This window comes from Drosophila navojoa, chromosome X (assembly GCF_054131105.1).
Source record: "Drosophila navojoa isolate 15081-1374.11 chromosome X, UAZ_NAV_1.0, whole genome shotgun sequence".
NCBI lineage: Eukaryota > Metazoa > Arthropoda > Insecta > Diptera > Drosophilidae > Drosophila > Drosophila navojoa.
This window is the reverse complement of record NC_142895.1, coordinates 13,681,934-13,705,071: the sequence shown is the minus strand read 5'-3', so window position 1 is coordinate 13,705,071 and position 23,138 is coordinate 13,681,934. Positions and strand designations below refer to the sequence as shown.

The following is a 23,138-nucleotide window of genomic DNA, read 5'->3' as shown; positions in this document are numbered from 1 at the left end:
AAATTGCTTAAATTTGAAACGTTAAATGCGAACTTTTTTTTAAATTATTCATGATTATTTTTATCCACATGTTTTTCTATGCTTTAAATATTTTCTGAATCGGATTTTCGAATCTAATTTTCAGTCAGAAAATTCAGTTTGGAAATTTGTTTAAAAACGTCGATTTTTACATGAGGGACGTTAAGCCTCCACACCCCAGAATATATAATAACATCTGTGTTGGGGATGGCAAAAGCGAGGGTATTACCTGCTAAGGCAGGCATTGAAGTCGGAGCTAAGTAGCTCTATGTAATATTTGGCTCTTATTTGCGAATATTCTTACTCAAGTTGGTTTCACAAAAAGAAATAATGAAATATTTCGATCGATCTAATTCTTACGTTGGGTATGGCCAAGTCGGGTGTATTCCACTGCCTATCTGAAGCTTACTCTTGCATACATTTTACAATGTGTTGTCGACTGGTTTGTTGCATTTGCAATTGCTGAGCTGTCAGTTCCAGCCACAGCTAGAAGCCACAAACAAATAAGGAAAATACGAGCATAACCACATGAAGTCAATTGAAGATATTCGTATACCTACATGTATGTACATACATACATATGATAATTGCAAAGTGAAAGTGATGATAATAATACATACATATTTATGCAGTCATATCTTTAAAAGCTATGCTTTAAGGGCATTTACTTTGTGAAAAGTTAAAGCTCTATTTAGCATATCTATCCAATAATTACTTTGCATATTATAATATCCTGTTGTAAGCTATGACCCAGTTTCCTTTTTAGACTATTTAAATCTCTGGCCAATGGGGCAATACTTGATTCACATATATGAGGATTGGACATCCGATCTCAAGTTACCTAAATTTTGGGAATTTATTTTTGTGGTCGGAATTTCATTTCCATTCCAAGTGCAGAAAATAAGAGATAAGAAAAGGTGATCCGATCTAGCATATTATTGTCATATATTCTTAATATCTCTTGCTTAAATATTTATATGGTAGTTTTTCGCCATTGCACTATGGGTAAAAAGTCGATTTTTTTGGCATTAATTGTAAATGAAGAGCTAGGAACTTGAAATTTTAGGAATATATTATTAATATTAAAAAGGAAATTCGGATTTTTTTTTTTACAATTGGGCGTGGCATTCAAATTTTCCGCCCCTTTTACATATTATATTAAATTAAAAATCATTACCTGTGGGCTCAAATTATTTTTAATAACTTTTTTGTACACTTTTAGCAACTTTAAATTATATTTTTATTATATTTCATTCAACTGCAAGCAAATATTAATATTTGAAGACTCTTAGAGATATATAAAATATATGCGATATAATTTTAAACTGAATGGTTAATAGATTCCGAACCTGGACATAATACACAACAACTGGTATATCAAACCTCTGTGAAGTGGTGTGCTGCACAAAAGTAATACTCCACGGAACACAAGTACATTTGTTAATTTTTAGCTAAAAATACACACAGACAACACACTGGACAACTGGACAATAACACAATTACAATCAAAAAGTAATAGCAATAACTTATTGTACATACCATTAGGTACGTTTTCCATTATACACTTGTTTTTGTTTATGTTTACACAAAAGCTCCACTTTAATTGCAAGTTGAACAAAATTTCCCGCGCTTTTTATATATCAAACGCAACTATGCAACAGCTGACTTTGAGTATGTGTAAAATATTAATGGTAGTCGCTAAATTTTTAAAAAAATACTATTCAATCTAGTTGAAGTATATATATTCAATAAATAAAAGAAAATTTTAAATTGTAAACAAAATTTTTTTTGAATAAATGCCAAAAAAATCGACTTTTTACCCATAGTGCATTGGCTGGAATACCCTGTAAAGTAATGTAGCTCCTATTCGAGACACACCCTTTGATAATGGCTATGCTCGTCTCCTCGTCTTCTGATATTAGTTTACCTTGTATGTAAGACCTTTCTCTATGAGTACATTATAAAAGGGTACCCCGTATATATGAATACCCTGTAAATGAATACTCTCTACACATATGAATCTTGACCCATGAATACTCAGTCGAAAAAAACATTCTATTTGCAAAAGTCTTGTACGAATATCCTTGAAGAATATTCTGTGAATGGAAGCTCTGTCTATGAATTTGCCTCGATGGAATACCCTATAAATAAAAGATTTCTGCAATAATTTCTTTAAGAATATGAAAAAACTAAACAAAATATGAATTTCAGTAAGCATTCATATATAGTCTAATCTAGAATACCCTATACATGAATACACCCTTTCAGAATACCTTGTAACAGAATATTTTCTATATGTATAATTCACTTATGAATACCCTGTACATGAACATTTTCCACATGAGCACTCCCTTCAGGTAAGACCTTTGCATGAGTACTACAATACCCTGTGGAAAAATAGTCTCTACAAGAATATCTTCTGCATTTCATAAGCCCCATTCGAATACCCTGTGTATACCTCAACAACTTCTGTTGGATATGTTTTATCATCGAATTGGAATGCTGAATTCGCTGTTAGATTATTCGCTTGCCTCGAGCTTACTCTAAACAACGTCAGCATCGAGCCCCAAATATTCGGCCAGTGGGCGTGGCATGGCATTCCATTCCATCATCCGTGCGGCCGTAATTAAATAATGTGCGAAAAGTGTTCGCTATCTGCCTCTTCAATCACTCAACTGTGTGTTCGCACTTCAAATGTCATCGGATGATTTGTGTTGTGCGTTGCTTGACTTTTGTTTTTGTGCAATGCATTTCTTACACCAAATTGCTGATACTTAAAAAAAAAAAAATGGCGCGCAGCGTAAAGCCAAAAAAAGTCAAAAGAGCCAATGGGAAAAGTCAAATGGCAGCAGAGCATTTGGCGTTTGCCAATGTTGACAATTTGCATTGGGCAATGCCAACGGCCATAAATTTGACGCCACCAAGACCCGGACCCGGACCCGGACCCGGACCCGGACCCGGACCCGGACCCGTACACGGACAATAGCTATGCGAGACTCCGGCTTGGCCAGCCCAACTGGAGTCCCTTGCCCGCTGCCCCTTGTCTGGCCATTTGGCTGGAAAGGCGCGCACAGCAAACAAGTTGGAATTTTTATAAATTACTCAGCTGTAAGTAGAGCTGACCCCATTGCCAGCGACAGCGATGCGTTTCAATATCGACAGACATACATGCACGCACACACATACATATAATGCATACCTACATATGTATATATGTAAATATATTTGATAATTTTTCAACATTCTTCATTTGCGAACGAAGTAAATTTTTCATGATGCACATTAAAATTTAGCACTCGTTTTTATTTAGTGGAGTTTTTGGCTGCCTCTGGAGCTACGTGGGAATAAGTCAGTTGCTTAATGAAACATAGAAATTAACATATATAAACTATAGTATAATATAATTGTATTAAAGGATAGGAATATATTGATATAACTGTCAATAGGCGATCGTTGAAAGTTTATGCCAAAAATCAAATAAAAACAAGTAAGAAAGCTCTAGTCGAGACTGCTCGACTACGAGATCCCCTGAACCCTTCAAGCAACTGATATTTCAATAATAATTAGCACCCACACACGCACTCATGCAAACAAATACACGCACACACACACACTCACATATACAGGCGATTTCGCTTGGGTTGCGCTGCAGTGTTGGCAATATTATGAGAACTTATTTGTTGAATAATTTAATTTCTAGACGTACGATCGTAATGAAACTTTCAGAACGTAATCATAATGTTAAAATGTATGTGTATACCGAATCACAAGTCTCTAGTATTTGATATACGACTTTTACAAAGATGAGGGTGAGGCGGTGGATTTAGGGGTGGGGGGTAAATTTTAACAAAAACCGAAATTGTATGACATGCGTCTTAATATACATTTTAAATTTGGAGACTGTAGCTTGAAAGATGTAGGAGATATAATTTTTAAACTGATCTTCGATAAGGTTTTTTGTCGATAAAAATGTATCGGAATGAGTTATCGTTTTTTAGTGATAAACTCGATATCCGCGTGATATATACGGACATTTTAAAAAAAAGTTGAAGTCTCTAGCTCTTATATCTTCTGAAATCGACGCGTTCAAACATACGAACAGACGGACGGACGGACGGACGGACGGACGGACGGACAGACAGACGGACAGGGCTAAATCGACTCAGCTCGTCGCCCTGATCAAGAATATATATACTTTGTGGGGTCTGCCACGCCTCCTTCTGCCTGTTACATACATTTTAACAAAACCATTATACCCTGATTTCCCATTTTCAATGGGTTCAGGGTATAACAAGTTGCAATCGGGCGTTATCGACTGCAGAATACTCAGTCATGGCGCGAACGCTGCTATATGCATTTGCCACGCCCTCAATAAGGCGGTTTTATAACTGCTGTAATATTTTTATATTGATTTTGCGCTGTCTATACGTATATATATTCCATACTTCATCTGAGATATCAGAAAATTCAGCGGATCTTGAGATATGATAATTCAAGGGCATATATTCAAAATTTTCTGTCTTCAGTTATGGTTATATATACTCCATTCACTTTCGTTAATGCGTATTAACACTATATATATGAAATATATATGATTTGAGGTCTCACTCAATGCACTCGACAGCTGGTTAGGTCTGCCCTGATGGGTCTTTAATTTTGGCGCGTTCCACCAAAGTGAAGCAAAGAGTCTTCGACAAATTTTCGGGCTCAGATAACAAGACACTAATGATCAGACTTGGCCGCCTGTGGCATTTTCTTGTACCAGAAACTTAAGAGGTCGATGAGGGGACCATGTCACGCTGCAATTGGGCAGATAATGAAGGGACGAAAGCCACGAAAGCTACGAAAATAACTGAACAAAATTAATTAATAATTCAAATTAACGTACCTGATGGGAACCATCTATATATATATATATATATAGATGATGTAAATATATATTCATATAAAAATATAGATATTTAAATATATATGTACATTTCTGTTAGCCAAAATATTTGGAATTCATATTTATTTATTTGTTATTTTACATTATTTTATTTTTGTATACTCTTTCACTTCTCTCTGAACAATAGAGTTCCAAGGGTTTCAAAATGTCTGCAGATTTTTGTGTTATTGTAACAACGTTTGGAGGGTTCAGGATTGAAGTGTTGACAGCTCTTTCAAGCCCCTTCAATTGGGACTTCTGGCTGGCTTTTTGGCATACCCTGTAAGTATCTGATAAAGGGGTATATTGGAGTGATGCCATGCTAAGCTTGCAAAGATATATAGGTAGATTTGGCATATTGGTAACTAGATATATAGCTCTGTAGATATGTATGGGTAGATATATAGATATGTATCAGATATGATATATAGATAAGACTCAGAATGTCAAGCCCAGCACAATTTATCGATAATCCACTTTTTTTCTATCGATAACAATCGATTTAGTGTTCGATTATAACCTGGTAGACTTACATATTTATTTCCAAAGCTCTTTTGGCCCAGCTTGGCTCTAGTTAGGGTATCTTTCAGTCGATCAGCACCAGCTGTACAGCACTTTTACTTGCTTTAGTGTTGACCTTGTGCGCGCTTTCGCATGTTGTTGATTTTCTCTTGCTTCCTCCTCCTCCTTTCTTTTTTTTTTTTTTTGGCATTCAAATTATGTGAATGTATTTCATTTTCATTTGCGACTTGCGCTTGTTTTAGATTTGTTGTTTTATGGCTTGACCATTTGCCAGCATTGTGTGCGGTGCTGGTAGCGGTAGTGGTAGTGGTGCTGGTAATGCTGGTCCTGCTCATAGAGAGTGGGGCGTGGGGGGGCTGCGTGCCTGGCAAACATTTTCAACAGGATTTTCCAATGGTTTTTTGGCAACTGCACTCAATTTTTATTACCTAGCACTCGCATTTTACTTAGCCTATTCGCTCTATACATAATTCTGTTAGGGCCGTGCCCAAGGGGACGGGGGGGCAGGCCGGCCAGTGTTGGGATTTGCCATGGTATATGCTTGGCCGATGTTTTGCATAGTGGGCAACATTTTATATCTGCCTTCATTCAGCGTGGATGCCCAATGCTTCTTGTTGACACCCAGCCAGCCAGGCTGAGTAAGCAATACACACACACACACACACACACACACACACACACACACACACACACATACACACGCACTCACGCACTTGCTGTTATAATTTCATTTGAGGTTTAAGCAACGAGCGCCTCTGGTTACATTTACATTTTTATTTCCTCTCGGACGCATCCATTGGGGGTACGTGAGATTTTCTTGTTGTTGCTTTGTTTGGCTAAATCTATGCCCGATTTAAATGTAGCTCTTGGCCTTCGTGCGCAGCTCTTTCAATTTCACACGAGCCGCGTGACATTCTTACAAATTACATTTTAAGTTATGCCCTCAAATCTGAGCCTTCAGAGGAATGCTACAAGAAAACAAAAATAATATATATACATATACATATATATATATACAAGTTCCAACATCGTCAGCAATTGCCTAAAGTTACACCTAGCACCGGCTATATCCATTTCCCCCCATTTCCCACCATTTCCTTAACTCATTTCCCATTCTGAACTATGTCGTTTGCCGTGTGTTTTATGAGGGTTTACTGTAGCTTTCTGCCCAAGTCAAAAGCTAAAAAAAAAAAAACAACACAATCAAAATGAATAAAAATGGCAACAACGACCATGAAATCGTAAACAGTTGATTCCGATTTTCATTTTCATTCCCATTCGGATTTGGTTTTGTTTTAGCTTTGCCTTTGCCTTTGCCTTTGGCTTTGCTTTCGGCCCAAAGAGCTTTATGGCCGTAACGCCTGGGGGACTGCCTACATGGTCCACAGCCACTTATGCCTTAACTTATTCAAAATGATTTTTATAACTGTTATTTAAATGATTTCTTAGCTTAGTAGCTCTGCGATGAGTCGCATGGGAAACATTTGGGGCTGTGCGAAAGAATGAGACGACTGATAAATTATTGACTCTCTACCTGACTGCTTGATACTCGCTCATACAGCTCAAGCTAATTAGTTAAGGATGGAAATTGTGTTTTATTTTGTAGAAGATTCGATATCTATTTTTAAGATATAGGATATAGATAAGATAAGGGCTAACTTCAGATATAGGACTAAATCTATACATTGCTCTATCTATGGAATAGATGAAAGTAATGCAACAGTTTTCTTTTAAAATGAGATGCCAGGATATATTCAGGATACTTTTAAATTTGACGGACCTATCTGGCAGCCCTATCTCTTTTAACATATACGCTGTACAGTCTCTAGACGGCCATTTGAGAGATATCTGCTTGAACCAAAACAATTATTATTTGAATATGGTCTATCTGGTAGAATTGCCGGATGGGTCCGTCGAATGTGGACTAACTATAGTATTAATATTTCCTATCCGAACACCCTACAGGGTATATTTCATCAAACCAATATACCCTTCATCAGCTTATGAGCATGCAAATTTGATTGTAATTCGAATTTTTAATTTATGCTGGGATTTTAGTATTTATATACTAAAGAAACTTCATAATAGCTACAGAAACTTAAGACTTGGAAATATCGGCACTACTCTTACAGCCTGTAGAATGATATATACACACTATATATACACTCATGGTCAAAATTGTAGGAGTGAAGTTTTCCTTTTTTTATGGTAATGATGTCTACATTTTTTTCATGTAGCTTACAATAATAATAACTTGTCAACTTGTATTTAAAAATCGACATATCTTAGAATAACTCATACTGCATGTCTTCTGATAGAGTTGGATTTATATCAGCCCTCTGCTGCGGTTATTTCAATCAGAAAAGCCAAGCTTCATTGAGTATTCCCAGAGGGTTGACGAGACTCTTTCATTGGCAGCGGGTCCCAAGTGTTTTGTTGTTTCAGTTTTTGTAGTGAGATCTATATATAGAACTATAAAAACTAAATAATATACTTTGACACCCATTTTCCTAGAAAAAAGTTAAGATAGCATCAGAGTTTATCATTTGCTTCAGTGCATTAGGTTTTCTTTTGGTTAATTAACACAATATTGTGATTGTATTGGATTTTTGATCCGCTGAGTGGTAGGTATATCCCTAGTAATTCAACTATTTTTTTTTAGTATATATAAAACCTGATTTTATATGTTTTCCCGAGCTATATAAAAATTGAATTTTATTGCTAGACTACAAAATGCTCTCTGTCAATTCGAGTTTTGCTTAGAACCTGAATGGTTCATCTTGAATGGTATATCTTTAACAGATGCTCTCTAATCCTTTATAGCGCATCTAAGGCTCATCTCTGCTGACCACATTTTGTATTGTTCAACTTCATAATGAACCAGAATTGAGGCCGGCGAGCGTCGCTTTGAAGCTTAGCTCTGGCTCAGTTGATGCTTGTATTAAAACTAATTAAATTAAATGAAGTTTTTGTATTAAGCTCTTATCAGGTTCATTTGGTTAGCTAATAAAAGGGACCTGCGTTTCGCACAGCTAATTTGCATTTGCGGTTTTCGCTTCTTTTTTGCCATCTCTTGCTCTTGCTCTTCCTCTTTCTATCTCTCTCTTTCCCCTTGGCTTCCCACTTCCCACTCTCGCTCTGTTTTCGCTGCGTTTTAAACACACTTTGATTATCTGGAGGACTCCATCTGCTCCCGCCACGCCCACTAAGGTGCGCCCTAGCCGTAGCCGTAGCCCTAGCCAGGGCACAGCATCGTGTTGCTATCAGGGCCTGTGTCGGCAAATGGCAAACGGTAAATGGAAGGCAGCACTACGGCTCTACGGCACTACGGCACTACGGCACGGCGGGCATTGGCTAGGGTATCGGGTAGGCGCTGTTGTACCCTGGCCCGGGGTCGACTGTCATTGTCGTGCGCGTTGGCATATGTCACCAAGGTGTTACCGTTTGTTTTTGTTTTTCTAACTTATACAAAATCCGCGTGGCTTATGTGTGTGTCTGTGTGTGCTTGTGTGTGTGTGTGTGTATTAAATTTGCGGGCATGGCATTGAGGTTTATGCGTGGCTTACATAAACACATACGCACAGCGTAAACAACTCAGCCAAGGTGTAAGCATGTGTGTGTGTGTGTACATGTGAGTGTTTTTTTTTTTTTTTTAGTTTGTTTTTTTTGCTTCATGAATTGAAGCTGTTTCACTGTAGTTTTTAAATAAATCAATTTTGTGGCAATTCAATTTGGATTTGCAGCGGTTGAAGGCTCTTTTTTTTTTTTTTTTGAGGAAAGTACAAACGTCTATAAACGTCTAAGTATTGTATATGTATACTGCATATACTGTATTTACCGCATACTATACTGCAATTTCTTTATGTGCTAAAAATATATATACTATATTGAGTAATTAGATCAATCACTCAATATAGTACATATTTTTTAGCTCATATAATCAGATAAATCATTCAATATAGTATTAGTAATAATACTAAGTCATATGACATACATACGTATGTATGTTAAGGATATGAGTTAAATGTAAGTTATGTTATCATACAACCAACATATAACAAATCTGTTGCTTAATTAAGTAAATATTGTTTTTTTTTTTTATATTTTCCTTTTGTTTTTTTTTACTCTTAATATTTTTTTTACTTTAAGTTTGTTTTTATTTTATACTTTTATTAAATTTATTTTATTTTTATTTTGATTTTGATTAATACGATTTTGTATTAATACTTCTAAATATTTTTAAATGAAGACATAATATAAATATCAAAATATTTAAAATAAAATAAATAAATAAAAAAAATGTGTAAGAAATTAAGTTTAAAAAATTTATCAATAAATATAATAATATATACAATATAAAATATATAGCATATAAAATTTAACTTAAATTTTTAGTAGTCTTTGAATATCTATGAAAATATGACAAATTTTCACAAAATAAAATTAAATTTAAAAATTTGAAAATTTAAATTTGAATATCTTATACCTAGAAATGACAAGGTCCCCAAATGCCGCAACTCTTTTGTGTGCTTAGAGTGTTTAATGTTATTTGAAGTTTTTGCATAAAATTTAGCGCAAATGGCTTTAAAAATCCGTTTGTTTCCCTCTGAGCCGCGTCGACTGCGCTGAAAGCATTTGCTATTCACGGCCCCGTTTTAGGGTAAATTTATGTAAATAACAAAATCACAAAATCACAAAATCCTTAAATTGTCATTAGCTAAGCCTTTCGAGATTCGCGCTGTTTGCTGTTTTTTCATGACATCCCCCTCCCCCCTCCTTTATTTTTCTTTTCTAAATATTATTTTCGCTGATGTTCCAGGCCGCAGCGTCGCGTCCTTTGCCCAGCATTTTCAATTGCTTTGGCCCCAAAAGCCAATTAGAACTTCTCAGATTGCAGCGCGTGCCACGCCCCCAAAGAAAAAGTTTCATATACTTCTGTGCTGCTTCCTTAATTAATTGGCTAATGCTAAGAGCTAATTAGACAATTTTTAATAATATTAACCAAAATTTCGTAACTCATTTCGAGTGTAAAAATTTCTATAAATTGGAATAAATATATTAGAAGAATCTTATCTTTTATTATGTGCATATACATCTATTGCTGCTTTCGATTCAGGGGTATATGCTAGTCGAGCACACCTGACCTGAGCTTGTATTATAATTTATTGCTCAACCGGCTCAGTTGAGCATACCTAGTAGAAACGAAAAGTGTTGTCAATTGATGTACGCATCCGGTTTGCCATTTGCTTTTGTACTTTGTGCGTTATGTGCTGATACCCTGGAAACTGACAGGGACTGTTTGGGGTATATGCAAGCTGAAGCTGAGGTCTGAGCAGGCAAAGTAAATGTATAGCAATCTAAAGATGAGAGCTCAAAATGGAATATAAGTTCAATTTATCGATAAATTTGATCGAATTATCGTTTGTAACGGTGTAAATTGGTCTCTCATATATACATATATATGTATATTACATACCATATAGCATATATGAGATGAGAGCTCAAAATAGAATATAAGTTCAATTAATCGATAAATGTTTAACGAATTATCGTTTGTAATGGTGTGAATTGATCTCTCATATATGCATATATATATTACATACCACATACATATGTATAGCAAACATGAGATGAGAGCTCAAAATGGAATATAAGTTCCATTTATCGATAAATGTTTATCGTTTGTAACGGTGTAAATTTGTCACTCAATATACATACATATATACATTACATACCATATATGTATAGTATATGTGTCATTTATACAGATTGAATCTCGCCAGAGTATCTGCTAGTCGAGCATGCCTGCTTCAGTTTGTTGCTTGTGTCTTTTCATTCGGGCGGCTTGATTTGCTTTCCGTTTCGGTTTTGGGCCTAACGCGGCGAATGCTTTGCTTGTTTATCATGCTCCAAATGTTGCAATATATCTACATGTGTGTGCGTGTGTGTGTGTGGATGGGTTTGTGTGTGCATTTCCGTTTCCGCTTGCGATAGTTTCCTCTGTGTTGTCGGATTGCTGATGGCTTGATTGCGACTTTATGGCACGCAATGTTTCTGATGCCTTTATTGCTAAAGACCTCTTCTGCTTGGTAGCCATGAGTGTGCGTGTGTGCGTGCGTGTGCGTGTGCGTGTGCGTGTGAGTGGCACATTGTGGTGCTAAACGTATCCAAGTCGAGATACTCTGGTCATCTATGGCGCACAAATGATGTGCCAATAAACTTGGGCGCCGCTCAATTGTATCCAATAAAATTCATCTTGGCTTATATGAGCAGCTAGAGCGTGACCACGCCCACATTCCTAAAACACATTAACTAAAGCAATGGGCAACAGCAGCAGCAGCAGCAGCAGCAGCAGCAGCAGCAGCAGCAGCAGCAGCAGCAGGAGCAGCAGCAGGAGCAGCAGCAGGAGCAGCAGCAGGAGCAGCAGCATCTGCGTTGCCTTAAGCCCTTGTCAAATGTCATGTGGGTTTATCTCTTTGGCAACGCTTCAATTGTCATTAAATATTGCTGTTGCTGTTGCTGTTGTTGTTGTTGCCTTCAATTTTGAGGCCTTGTCCAATGCTGCGTATACTTAACTTCAATTGAACTTAACTTTCATTCTCGAATGAATGAGTTTTTCTTTTGTTCTTCTTGAACGCCCTTTCATTCTTTTGTTATTTATCATCAACTCTGTCTCTCTCTATCTCCCTCTCTCTCTATATATATATATGTATGTACCTATATATCTTCCATAATTCCGCTAGCAACTAGTTGGCGCCCGAAACTAACGAATGCAAAGCACGTCTCAGCTCTCGACTCACTGTCTATGGATATGTCCAGGCAGCGAGCGGGTTAGAGAGCGCAAAAGTTTAGCGCACGGTCTTAAACGTATTAAATTGAATGGTCAGAGCGACAACAACAACAACAACAACAGCAGCAAGGAGAACAACGAAACACTCAAATGGTACACCATGTACTTGTGTGTAAAGCGCATATTCTTCGTATCGTTGCTGCAGCTGTTGTGGCTATGACACTCCAGCACAACGGATTTTCTACAAATGATGACAGCGCCAGAGAGAGAGAGCGAGAGAGAGGGTATCATGTGTGTGTGTGTGTGTTTGTTTGTCAAGTACAACAGGATGTGTTGCCACAGCAATGCACAGCACAATTTAGTTCCTGCGTTTATCATTATCAACAACTCAGGTTGTCCGTTTGCTTACCTCGTCCTCTTCTTCTTCGTCTCCCTCTTTCTTCTTCCCACTATCTCTTCTGGTAACACCATTGTTTATCTACCTACTAAATTAATGGAGCAAGTTTAGTTTTTAAAGTAGAAAATGCAAGAAGTTCGCAATGAAATGGATTTTCTTTGGGTAAATTCTTGAAAGTTTCATGTTTTAGCTGCAAATATTTATGTATATAACCAGAAGTTAGTTAAAATGAAAATTCCTTGTATATTAATTTCACCAATAAAATTCATGTGACAAGCAGATAGAGGCGTGGCCAAATTCTGCAAATAATTGTATTTTACTCACACTATGAAAAAAAAACGCTCAGAGAGCAACCGATTGCAACGGTTCCTTAACGCGCTCGCTCTCGATCGGATCAGCAAACGTTTTGTTGTTGTTTTGCTTCGCTCTGGTCGTTTGCCAACCGTTTTGTTGAGTGAAATGAAGCAAAGAGTCTCTTATGCATGTATTAGTATGTTAGCGAGAGTTGAGTTCGCTAAGAATAAGAGCGAACGTGAGTTGAATGTGTATGTGTATGAGTATGCGTGTTTGCATTGAGCTTTTGAGCTGTTGTTGAGTTTCTTTGTGTGTGCATCAATCGTATCTCGCTCTATACGATATTCGTTTAACGAGCATCGCACGAGCAGTTCAACTCAAGGCGCTCAGCAGAAAACAAAAACGAAGAGAAACGAAGCCTCTTGCTCATCTTGCTCAGAGCGTGAGCGAGAGAGCATGATTTCTTTCGGTTGATCACGCGAACAGAGCTGTTATTTGCAAGCTCTGAAATAAATAGCATTGAAATAAGCGCCTTGGCTTATACATACATATATGTATGTATGTGTGTACATTTGGTTCTAATCGGATCTTTAACTTCTTTTACATTTACTATATAGAATGTGTAAGACTTCTGCAATTAACTCCCTTTTTTTTTTGTATGCATACCACTAATAGCGAAAGCTTGCTTTTAAGTTTATTGCCTGGCTTAAAAGCCCGATTGCCCGTGGCGCTTAAGCATTAAGCATTAATGACTGTTTGACTTCGTAATATGAGCCCCATGCTTAACTTCTGTGGTCTCCATCTGTAAAACTCTTCAACGTGTTTTACAAGTAGTTGTTGGCAGCTGCTGCCCTGTCATCTATTTATCAGTTTCTTCTGTCATTCTTTATACCCATTGAAAGTTACACTATGGGGTATAAAGGTTTTCTTCGTATATATATAGTATGTCACTGGCAGCAGCAGTCTAGAGCGGTTCTGTAGGTATATACATGTATATATATATGCATATATGTATATGTATGTGTATCCTCATAATCAGCAGGACTTTTGTGTATGTATTAAGTTTGACCCATCTTCCATTCGTTCACTTCCGACTTCCTACGTGTTATATTCATGAAGTGATTGCACTAAACTCTATGAACAGCTCTAATTCTCGTAGGTACCTACATATATACATTGCCGTATGGAGTCCAGCGACTCGGTTACTCATCAAGCACACATTTGTTCTATAAGTTGAAAAAGAAGAAGTTTGACTATATATATATGTATATTGTTAAAGCACTTCTTTTTGTCTTCTCTCATATTCATCAGAGCTATAAAGATATTTATAGAGCTAAGTATGAAGTGACTCTATGAATATCTTTAATACTCTAGGATACTTGAATTTCCTGATTGGATTTCAATGATTCAAGTTCAGATCTCTCATATAACTAACTACCTTTATAAATTGAAGAACTTTGCCCATTTTCTTAACGGTATTCTTCTGTCTTTCTTTTTTTGGTAAGTGTATTTTAGCTTCGTTCTGCTGCATTTCTTTTTTGTACATTCTCTTTCTTTTTTTTGGCTTTCTCTTTTCTCTTCGTTGCATTTTACAGGTTCCTCTTTGTGTCGATAGTTTGTTGGCTGTTGCATCCCAATTAAAAAACAACAACAGTTTTCCACTCTTTCGTATCGCACTTCCGTCTGCTGTTGCTTCCTCCTCCTCCATCTTCCTCCTCTTCATCTTCTTAGTTGTCGTGGCTGGCTATTATGATTGTTGTCTGCCATTTTCCTCGTCTCGGCTCGCCTCGACTCGACTCGCCTCGGTTCTGTTTAGGTGCTAATGGCCGGCGATTTAAGTCGGGAAGTCGAAACGAGCTGTTGGTCTTGTTGCTACGGCTTAAAGCTTTAACAACTTGAGCTTCTGAACTGAATGTGATTTTTCATCTAACATAAATTCCAAGTGATTAAAGCACACACACACACATGCACACACACGCTGGAAACAATGGAACACTCTAAGCCTAACTAAGTGCTCGTCGGCCCCAAAGCGTTTGCCATAGAATTTTTGCGTATACCCTGTAAGCAATTTAAAAGTCAAGTAGCTCAGCTCTGCCCAAAATTCAATTATGTTGCTAAATATATTTTTCGAGATTTTTCTAATATATTTAAATTAACATATTTATCAACTTAGTTTTGGGCATTATAATAACTTTTTCCGGTAAAAACTAAATTATTAATAACTTTTCGCCTAGGATATCTGCATTCTTGGGCCATCTGTAGTAGAGATATTTCTGGCCGCTTTCTTTGTTGTTTGGTTGGCTCATGGCTTTTGCGTATGTGTGCGATATAGCCGTATGTGTGTACGTCCGTGTGCGTCGTAGATAATTACGCCCAAGGACGGACTGGCTTGCCTGGCTGCTGTTATCCTCGTCGTGGCTCTAACCAAAAGTGGAACGTATCTCATGATGTGACAGCTGAAAGTTAATGTGAAACGTGAACTTAGTTGACATTAAGACAAATATTAAATGAATTTGCAAAATTTTTAGTTCACGTAAATCCAAATTTATGTGGCAGAAAATAAAGCACAAATTATTCATATGAGAATCACAAAGAAGGGCTGCACATGTCAGAAGTTCAGAGTCATAAAAAGAGAAATTGAAGCATTTAACAAAGTTTGATTAGCATTTGCTCGTTTCATTTACTATTTTTATTACAGACCATTTATTATTTCAATAAAATGTCCACATTGAATTTTATTTCATATACAAAACTTTGTTTTTTTTTTTTTTTTTTTTTTTTTTTTCTCCGGAATTTGCATACAACGCGTTGAAAGGTAAATCCACTTAGAGAACATTTTCATAAATGCATTTTGAGGTCGCTTTATGAGCCCTCATGATTGAGGGCAGTTCGAGAGAGATGGAGTGAGTGGGATGGAGAGAGAAAGAGCGAGAGAGCTCGTAAATATTTAGCAAACATTGTAACCAAATGCCATTCGGCTATCAAGTATGCAAATGAGCTGTCTACATTGTCAATTCACGTCCAATGATTTCATGGCTTATTTTACTTTTTTCCGTCTACTTCCTTTTTTTTTTCGTCGACCTGTTTGACAGCCGCAAATTGATGTCCGGCATGTTGTGCAGATTAAGTAGACCATTAACCAAGAGATCGAGATCTGAACAGTAACTTATCATACATATATATTTATAGATAGACATGTGCATATATATATATATAATACCTTTACCTAGGTTCTTGAATTTAAAAAGAGTTGAGTTTTAATCAAGTTTTGTTAGATTATGTTGTTATGCTATGCAGGTTATGTTGTACATATCTCTGTCCTTGTCTGGTTTGAGGGAAATCGTAAGATCGCTTCGATGATAAATGGAAGATTTAAAGATAGCGAGAGAGAGAGAGAGAGAATAATAGATAGGTAGACAGACAGAGAGAGAGAGAGGGAGACATAGAGAGAGTGAGAGAGTGAGAGAGAGAGAGAGAGAGAGAGAGAGAGAGAGAGATAGAGAGAGAGATAGAGAGAGAGAGATACAGAGAGACAGAGAGAGTCAAAGAAAGAGAGAGATAGGGAGTGAGTGATAGAGAGAGAAAGTGGGATAGTCAGATAGATAGATGGGCAGACAGTTGGTCATAGGAGAGCGAGAAGAACAGACATAGAGACAGACGGACAAGAAGGCGGACGGACAGCGAGAAGGAGAAATGGATGGACAAACTGGCAAAAAGACAGACGGATGGACAGACCGAGAGATAAGCGGACAGATGGACAGACAGACTGAGAGACAGACCGACAGAGGGACCTACGGAGCGACAGACGAAAAGCTAAACAGAGAGACAGACGGACGGAAGCAAGTTGACAGACGGATGGAAACGTGGACAAAGGTATGGACAGACGACGGAAGGACAGAAAAAGTGACAAACGGGTGGACAGAAAGGCGAACAGACAGACATAGAGACACAGAGATAGACGGACAGACAGACGGACAGACAGACGGACAGACAGACGGGTGAACCGGCGGAATAACGGTCGGACAGACAGAGAGATAGACAGCTGTGGACACAGACGGATACACTGAGAGATAGCCGAACATACAGACAGACATAGAGACAGCCGGACGGACAGAAGGGTGGACGGGAAAACAGATGGAGACACAGACGGATAAAGACGGACAAACAGATAGACAGACTGAGAGGCAGATGGACATCAGAGAGATACTAAAAAATACTAAATACTGTATATCAGCTAAGCCCATTGCGATATAGGAATATACCCGATGAATTTACACTAATCTGGTTTGGCTTTAAGCTTTTGGCCTGCTGCGAGCAATTGCACGAAAGCTTCACTCGGACTTAGTGGAAATCAATTTGAGATCCAAGTACAAGTTCTTAGCTTTTCGGCATGGTAAGCTGATATATCAATTAGCGCTTAAGAGCCGAAGTGCTGTTTATTGCTGCCATTTATGGGTAAACATGGAGCAATTAATTATCCGCAATAATTGCAGAAGGCCATAAATAAATGATTGTCCTTCCGTCCGGCGCACAGCCGTCCGTGCGCTCGTCCGTTAAGTGCCATTGGCAGTAAATTAAATTTTATTGCGTATTGATTACTTGCGGCGATTAAACAATCTTTGCGTTACGCTACGTCGATTTCCATATCCAGCCAATTGACAATTGGCTTTAGTTTGGCATTCGTTCGATTGTTTAGCTTGTTATGCAACAACAGCAACAACAACAGCAGCACTGGTAACAAAATTGGCAACAAGCATTTTGTTTGGCCTTAATCAATGGCAACAGCAGCAAAAGTGTCAAAAGGTCACAATGTGCACGCCTCTCCAGCTGTTGGCGCAGCGGACGAGCTTAACAAATGAGTTAAAAAATGTTCAGCGACACACACAGACACACACACACACACACACACACACACACACACACACACACACACACACACACACACACACACATCGTTATATACTCTCCCATGGCTGCAGCACAAATGATTGATTACGTGAGATATAATATATTGGCTGTTTGTCTTGTTGTCAAATCTCCTGCTCTCTCACTCTAACTCTCCCTCTCTCTCTCTCTCTGTCACTCTCTCATCTCTTACACTTCAGAATCCATTTTATTTTCATTATTGAGCGCTGAAATTTTAATGAGCTTTTGATGCGAAATACACGTTAAGCTCCATGCCCCATTATTCATGTTAAATACGTTAAATATTTAAGTGGCCCAGTTGTTTAAGCCAAATTCACTAAGAGCTCACATCAAGTTGACTCGAGCAGGCTGCAAATCGAAGAGATCTGTAGATAACTCTTTTATTGGATTTACCATGAACCAATCTGAAGTTTTTGCAAGCAGTTTTGATCTGCTGTAAGTCAAAATAAATTCATCAATTGAGCTTATAAGAGAATGCATTTCACAAGCTAAAATGTTCCTATAAAGGACACTAACTATCCATTGAGGCATTTTAGAAAATGTGGCGAATATTTTCAAATTAGAGTTTGCAATCTCAAGGTATAATCAAAGTGATTTGGAAAAGTCTATTTACTTATTGAACTATGCTGATCGGCAACTCATCTCTGCTGATCTCTATCTCTATCCTCAATTTTGGTTATGCAGTCGAGTTTTGATCATTTGAAATGTGTAAGGGAACAGTATTTTTTTTTGACTTATACTGAAATTAAATTTATCGAAAATTATCGAAGGCGATTTTTTTTGAGGGCATAGATTATTTTTTTTCGATTTATCGTGATTTTAGATTTAGCGGGGTACAAAGTATCGCAACTCGACTCTAGTTATGTCTGCATAGCGATTGAGCCGTGGATCTGTCTGTCTATGGATCAATCAGCAGTTATTTAAGTACATAATAACTGAAATTGAAGAGTAAGCTTATCAGGGTAACTCATTCGTAACCATATGATATCATTTTGTATGCTATGAACGATCAGAAGTCTACTTGGTCGGAATTTCCTTCAAGATAATGCCATTAGCAGTACAGACAGAAAAATCCGTAGGAGTTATGTATATCATCTACAGACCTGACTCATACGAATCTCTATGTCTGCAATGCTAATACCATACAATAATCAAGAAAACATCCCAAATACCTTTAGTCAAAATGAAATGGCAATTCTTGTCAAAATTAGTCCAAAATTCCGAAAGACTTTGAAAATTGCTATACATATTCGAATAAAAAACGTTGAATAGTTCTTTTAGTCTTTCAAGGTTCATTCAGGCATTATATATGGAATGGAGAACACCCAATTCCATAGATAAGTCTATGGATTACTTTTCCTCTCTATGAATTTCTCTCTAAAGCAAGTCTTAAATAAACTTGTCTCAGACTAGTTACCCATTTGATTTGCCCTTAAGGCCAATCCCAATTGATGTTATTATTGCCAACTGTGCTGAGCTGCATTTCGGGAAAGTTTTTGCCTTGGATCAAATGGAAATCGTTTTGAATGCGTTTGTCAGACAGACGCCTGACTTCATGCAGCATAAACTAAAGCAAATTACTGGCCAAGGCCAGCTGCAGTTGGAGTTGAGATCCACAAGCAGTTATATATTCTATATATACTATATACTCTATGTTCTATTTTGCCATTTCGACTCGCATCCCAGACAGTTTGGTCAAATAATTGTCATGCGGAATTAAATTTTCGGTTTCGGATTTGCATTTTGTGTGCGTTTCGCCATAATATTTAAATAAACTTTTGCATTCGACAATATATATATATATATAACTATATATAAGAGTGTCTATGTGTGTGTGTAGATTTATGTGACTTTCAATGGTTCGTGCATGCAAGCGAGTCAGCATAGAGACAGATAGATAGATGGAGAGCAATAGGGGGAGAGATGGAGCGAGAGAGAGAGAGAGAGAAAGACAAATAGAAGAAATAAAAATAAAGTTAAGGAAAATGAAAATGTTGTCGCTGAGCCAATTATGGCAATTTCGCTGGTTGAACTTTGATGGTTCCAACCATTTCGATTCTTCAATTATGCAAATGCTACCAAAACAATTCCATTAAGGCATAAATTATTGCGTACATTTTAAAAGAGCATCGAGTGCCCCATCCCCCCTCCAACAACAACAATCCACTGCACAAACAAGAAAAAAAAGAGGAACAGAGCTTTAGGCGGGCGTACGCGACTAGAAGCTGGCCTGAGCCAGCAAAGAGTTGGCATTTTAAGCATTCAACGCTTTGTTCTTCACATATTTGACAAATAAACAGTCACACATACACACATACACACACACACGCACACACGCACATGAGAAACCGCTCTGCTTACTGGGGCTTTACCATGGATACCCAAATATGGAATAGCTTCTCTTCTACTTTTGCAATGCTCTAAACATCTTTCAAGTTGTCGTCGTTCAAGTCTGTGCTTGTCAGGGCACAAGTTTTTAGTAATCGAAATACAGTTTTACAAATGTATGTCATAAGATCGGGTTATCCAAACTGAACATCTCAAATAATTACAAAATATTCATAGAAACTGCAAAAGTAAATTAAAAATTACGTTTATGCTTAAACACATAATTCAGATGATCGATTATTATCGATAATAAGCATTATCGAAAAAAAAATGTCGAGCTGACGCTGCTTGGTATGCAGGAAAATGCATTCAAAGGTCACTCAAGTCCCTAGATGTTATAGTTTAGAATATCCGAGATTTTACAGACAGTCATGACTTCATTGTCTCAACTCGTAGTGCCAATTGGGAATGTATAGAGAGAGTTGGGTATGTCATGCCTCCTGCTGCCTGTTACACATATTGCCGCAAAGCCAAGATACCTTGGATGAGCACTGCGAACGTTTTTAGGGTATTCACAAAAATCCAATGGAGAAATACGGAATTCGAATGGATTTCACGACTCCAATGGGTGCTTGTATAGAAGGCGATATCTATGATGCGATATTTGATTTGAGCATCTGATTTATTTATGCATATTTCGAGCGGAGTTTTGTTGCCAACGGGATTGGACTATAAATAATGATTACTTAACATGCATTGTGTGGCTGCATATGGAATGACGTAGACGTGGACGTGGACGTGGACGTGAACGAGGACCAGGATGAGCATGAGGACGTGAACGTGAGCGTGAGCGTGGCCAGTGCAATGCCACAGAATTAGGAATTGGGCGCCTGAGTGCTGCAGCTGTCGAGTCGAAATCGAAATCGAAATCGAAATTGTGGCAATGGCATTTGCATATTTTGCAGATTGGCCGAAACAATCAGCATGTTGCACCAACAGTGCCGAGCTGTCAGCAGTGGCAACTGCCAAGTGGCAAGTGGCAAGTGGCAAGTGGGGGCGGGGGCGGTGGCTGATGTCAGAGTGCAACAGTTGAGACAATTGCGACTGTTGGCTGCCGCCAAATGGAATCACGCTGAGTGCTTTGAAAGACATGAGTTTGTGTGAGTGTGTAGGTGTGTGTGTGTGTGCGTGTGTGTGTGATTGTAAGTATGTGTGCGTGGCTGGGCATATGACTGTGTGCCTCTCAGTGTTGCAGCAACTGCAAGTTTTGGGCTCGTTCATATTTACTTCAATGGCAATGCAAACAACTGCAGCAAGAGCTGAAGTTTTCACACACACACACACACACACATGCATACACATGCAGTAAATGTGAAAACTGCAATGAAATTAACATAGACTCTATGAAGTGAGAAGGCAGTAGACATAAGAGAAAGAGAGAGAGAGAGGGGGAGAGTGGGAGGGAGAATGGAAGTGGGAGTGAGAGTGGGAGTGGGAGTGAGAGTGGGAGTGGGAGTGGAAGTGGGAGTAGCCGAGGGATAGACACTTTCCTACTCAGCTCAATTGGATTGGGTAACTGGTCGACCTGATGCCTCTTCGCCTCTGTCGTCGTCAGATCACAATTTGTTTACCTTCCACGTACTACACTCTCCTGCCCAACCTTTCCCACCGCCCCCGACCGCCCCCAGCCGGCCCAATCGAAGCGCTCACCTCAAGCGTACGCGTTCCATTAAAAAAGTTTTTATTTCGGGGTTTCATTTTATTTTTCATCTTCATCTTCTTGCGTGTGTCGCATGTCAAACAATTTCATGAGCGACAGATTTTTGAATAACCTTTGTGGGCAAAAGTTTCGTTACGATATTTTCGCAACATACACACACACACACATATATATACATATATATGTATGTATGTATATACGTGCAAGGCAAGATGAATGTGTTAATATGCTTTTTACGAGGCCATCCACAGCCCAGCAGTTGGCTAAAGTAATTCAAAACATTTGATTTGATGTCGTGGGCTTATCCTATTTAACATGAATAGATTAGATTGTTTTTGCATAATCAAAGAGAGACAGAGAGAGAGAGAGAGAGAGAGAGAGAGAGAGAGAGAGAGAGAGAGAGAGAGAGAGAGAGAGACAGAGAGAGAGAGGGGGGGGGGGGAGAGAGGGAGAGAGAGGGAGAAAAATAAAGCTAGAACTCTGCAGTCGGGCATTATCGACTGCAGCATACTCATTCACGGCCCAAACGTCACCACATCCATATTCCGATTTATCAAGCCCCAAATAGACGTAGATTCATCTGCCATATATTATTCTTATCTATTCTAAATCTCAACTTTCTGGCCTTTCAATTACCTTTGCTTCTGAGCTACCGGGAAATGTATTTCGCCTCTCCCTAATCAAGATGGGTATGTTCCAAATTTCAAGTCTACAGACAGATGGATAGACGTACGAATACTGTGTAAAGCCTATATACTTATTTCATTTCCCTGAATGGGCATAAAAATCAAACGAATTGATATCAAAATAAATTCTTTAAATTTTTAAAACATTAAAGAGAATATAGAAGAATTTTTACTGCTCTAGTCTGAACAGATCTGAGCCTCAAATAAATACAAAATTTGTTATTTAAATTATAATTATTTTATTATTTGATTTAAAGCAAATAACACATAACTAAACTCAAGTCAATTGTTAAATCATTTAGGTTAATCTAATCAAAAATACCCTCAAATGAATTTCGATTTAAGCCTTGGCTTAGTAATCCCCACAGCCATTCCATTTAATAATTCATATTTTCAAATACCGGAAAGAAAAATCACATTCGCACGCCCGTACATAAATGGAAAGTATTTAAAGACGGTGTTCGGCTTGCAGCTTCATCCGAGTGGGCGTCGCATCCAGATGAGAAATACCGAATGAATATATATAAAAT

The 23,138-nt window shown here is 37.9% G+C and overlaps 1 protein-coding gene across 1 annotated transcript in view; it reads left to right on the top strand.

The window, feature by feature from the left end:
• The window catches only part of LOC115565476 (inactive dipeptidyl peptidase 10), a 181,940-nt gene that overhangs the window by 165 nt on the left and 158,637 nt on the right, over positions 1 to 23,138 (top strand). The gene's annotated exons all lie outside the window — the stretch shown is intronic.